This window comes from Triticum urartu, chromosome 7A, assembly GCF_056163025.1.
Source record: "Triticum urartu cultivar PI428250 chromosome 7A, HENAU_Tu73, whole genome shotgun sequence".
NCBI lineage: Eukaryota > Viridiplantae > Streptophyta > Magnoliopsida > Poales > Poaceae > Triticum > Triticum urartu.
The window spans coordinates 729,865,723-729,870,018 of record NC_141879.1 but is presented as its reverse complement, the minus strand read 5'-3'; positions in this window follow the sequence as shown (position 1 = coordinate 729,870,018).

Below are 4,296 nucleotides of genomic sequence, written 5' to 3'. Positions count from 1 at the left end.
CAGCTAAAGGCCCACATGATTTTGCAGACCATAATGGGCCGGCCCTGCTAAAGGCCGACAAGATTCTGCAGACCATAATGGGCCGACCTAGCTAAAGGCCCAACATTCTCTGTCAAATCGGCCCATCAACGGCCTGTCCTAAACTTGTCATCAATGCAGCTCATGGTCACTTCTGGCCCGTTAACAGTCCGCTAAGTAATTGGGCCGAATTACGGCCCGGTGTATTCCTGGCTTGTTAAAGGTCCTGCTTCATTTGGGCCCATTTACAGGCCATCAAAACTTTCGGCCCATAAACGACTGTGAAGGATTTGGGTCATATTCGGCCATGTCTGACATTCGGCCTGTTAGAGGCCCACTATAGCTTTGGGCCACTTTCGTCCTGTTGTCATTTTCGGCCTGTTAATGCCAGACGTCAACCATGGGCCATATGTGGCCCAACGTCATATAGGGCCCATTAATGGCCCATATAAAAATGACGATAATCTAGCCCAACCAAAGTTCCGGCCTGTTAAAGGCCTGTGTATTAGGTCGACGCATTTACGGCTCGTCCGAATTTCGGCCTGTCAAAGATCCCCATCGTAAATGGGCCACCATTTCGGCCTGCTAAGTCCAGTAGGTTATTTGGCACAATCAGGGCCCAATCTCACTTTCGGTCTATTAAAAGCCCATGTTTTTTATGGGCTCGAGATATTTACACCTGTAAACGGCCTATTTTTACTGAGGGCCCAAATTATGTTTAGGCCTATTAAAGGCCCACTATGGGCACAGGCCTACCAGAAAAATATGAAATCTTATGATGATTTAGGCCCAGATATTTTTAGTGGGCTACATGCCAATTTCGGCCCGTAATCGTTTTTAGCCCAATTGGAATGGGCCCGACGAATGTTGGCATGTTGGGCTACTACGAAGCTTTCGGCCGAATACATTACTAAGATAAACCTACACTATACAAAAATAGCGTCGTAATTACTGCAGCCTGAGGCAGCATCATAAATGTTGTATCACAACAAAATAAATTCCAACCATACAACAAAAGGCCTGTTGGCATAAAGTTTACAGTCCTTCCAGATAAAAGCACCATCAGATGTATAGAAGCACATATCATTTGACCTGAGTGCTAATGTTTCAGGCTGTAGAATCTGATGGAGCAGCACGATCTCCACCTTTTTTCTGCCATTGCTCTTGAACAACGAAGTGAATGTCTGATAGTCTGGTTTCAAAACCATTCATATCTTGACGACATTTCTCAACCACTATTCTTGTTTCCGAAACAACGTCCATTAGGGATTGGACTTGTGTCTGGAGCATAGATATATCACTCTGTCTAGCAGGAAGATTTTGTTCAGTAGCCGATTTGGACGAGGTTACCTTGACAACCAACCCAGAATTACGCAGGAAGGTGATTTTTGCACTGTTAGTGGAGAGATACTGACGCACTGTAGCAAGAGGTGACATTGTGCCTGTAGTAGCATCGTCACCTTCGGGTGGTTGTGGTTGTTCAATCATTTGTTCCATAGCTTCCTGAAAGTTTGAACTTGTAGATTAGTGTACTAGATAAGTAACTAATGAGACAAAAACAAACAAAGTAGGTTAATTATACATAACTTATTTTGGTGAACTACTGTAATACATTAGCATGTATTGTAGTGCCAACTACATAATAAAATCACTTTCGGAACATATGTCTATGTAGCATGCCTACTGTATCGTCTATTTCCTCACATTCTTTGACATCTAAGGATAAAAAGACATGGTTTAAAGTAGGATGAACATAGTATGACATCATTCATATCATGGGCAAACAGATATAAAACAAACAGGCTATTTTATCATTGTGTGCGCACGTGAACATAACAACTAGATTACAAATCAAGACCAAAAGAATATCCTTCATCTCTTTTAAACCATGTAAGGTGAAATGATACGTTAAGACAACTGTGAATAAAAGTGAACAGAGTAACTGACGTTGTCTGCAAACCAAGTAGTTAAATGAACACATCACAATACCAATCAGTTCAAGGCAGGAGGAGTAAGGACTGACAACATCGGCTTGAACTGGTGTGCTCATGCCCTTCGTCTTGCTGGTGTGGCAATCCTTGAAGACTTGCACTGCATTCGGTTCAGGTTCTTTTTGGTCCGCACGGGCTTTCCTCTGTATTTGGAACAAGTCAATATAGATATGATAATATGGCACAAAAAGAAGAAGGAAGTAGCAGCTATTTACAAGAGCCTCGCAGTGTGCAATATAGCTAGGAGATCCTGCTGTCTGTTGGAATTTCACTTTAGAACAGTTGGTTTTGTTCTTCAAATAGTTAGCCTAGAAGAAGATACGCTGGTAAGGCACATACATAAATACAAGTTCAATATGTGGTCTGATCAAATACATATAGCCTACCTGATACTTTGGATCAGACCAGTGTTTCACGAGGGCTGTCCAGTCTTCATCTGTAATATATTCCACTGAAGATGTTTGAGCGATTTCATTGTTAGCCTTGCCTTCAAGGTGAGATTTTCTAAGGTGGTACCGATACTGTCGCAGAGCAGACTGAAAAACATGAGTGCATGCTTTTTTAGTTGCATCATCTTTCGGATCCAACTTGAACCTCATCTGTTCAAGAAAGAATGTGAGTCTTATTAGGAGGAAGCTAGAAAGTATGGGACAGAGCAAGACAATATTACTAATTGCGATGAATAACATTACTTACGGATAAATGGTCAAGGAACGTGTTAAACTGGGTATTGTCTTTCTCATTCCTATACTGGATCCACGTTGGGAGGATACGTGCATGACACCTAACGACAACGGCTGCCTCTGATACTAACTTGGCTGACTCTGTAGCATCACGTGGCCTTTTTAAACCTGCCTCAAAATGGATCTCCATTCTTCCTCCTTTAGATTTTGTTAATCTGTCAAGCATTATCCCTGATGTCTATTTCTGCTTGCACCGTGGTGCTAGTTCAACAATGAATATGGAAAGTGTTAGTGTACATCAAACTGTGAGAGTACATATAAAGGAGCATGCAACTTCAACTTGACTCGGTCAGGTACCGTCTTGGTGTTGATGCTCATGAGGTTCATCTGATCTTGCCAAGTCCTGTGGTGTCAGAAGTGCTTCAGAAGTAGTGTTAGGTGTGAAGGCAGCTTGGGAACTGGCCAGTTCCGGAGCAACCGAACGAGTAACTGGTTGAGATGCTGGTACAGTTGAAGCGGATGCTGCAGCTAGTGGAGCAGGTGATACTGTGTTTGTAGATTTAGCTAGTGGACTTGGACCTTCTACTACACTATAAGTACCAGCAGAATCTCGACGGCAGAACCTTTTCCGTTTCACCCGACGAGTAACAGCACTCCCTACTATATATTATTTTCCTTGCTCTTTTTTGACTTTGCCATGTCAAGCTGTACCCACAACACAAAAGAATAAAATCACTCTTCAGAACTCATTGATGCATGATACAGACAAGCAATACTTTGATGTAAGACAACCGTATGAGGATGGAATATGTAAGAAAAACATGATGGCATGACATATTCACAGCTACGATGTGCAAACTAAGAAGAAGGATTTTTCAAGAAAATAGAAGTAATGCAAGCTAGACACCATATGAAAGATGCAACCAATATTACTCTGCCAAGTTAAAAGTGTCTTGTCATAAGTGGCAATTCGAAAAATTAGAAGCAGTACAACATAGAAATCAATGCAAGATGCAACCACTATCAAACTGCCATGTTAAAAGCGTCCAATCATGAGTGACTGATGCGGGATACACAACAGCAGTACTTTGATGTAAGAACATGGTATGATAGATAGATGCAGTGTATTCTAGACACAGAAAGCCATGTCATATGCACATGTATAACGTATAAACTCGGCAGGTGCAATTTAATCAAAATAGAAGAAATACAGGCTAGAAAACATATGCAACATGAAACCAATTATCACACTGTCAACTTAGAGCAAGCACCTGCAATGGTGGAGTACGGGAGATGAACTCATCATGTAGACTTGGGACTTCAACTTCATTAGCAGTAGCAGTGGAAAATCTAGAGAGTCCCTCTTTGCGTCGGTGCGGAGGACCACCAACATCCCCTAACTTACTCTTTTCCTTCCTATTTTCTGATATTTCCTTATGAAGTCAAAACCACAAGAAGATGAATAAAATTAGCTCTGCATAACTGGTTGATGCATGATACAGACGAACACTACTTTGATGTAAGGCAAGCGCAGGATAGGAGGATGGAATATATACAAAAAAAGACAGTGTTTCATATTCACACGTATGATAGGAGGATGGAAT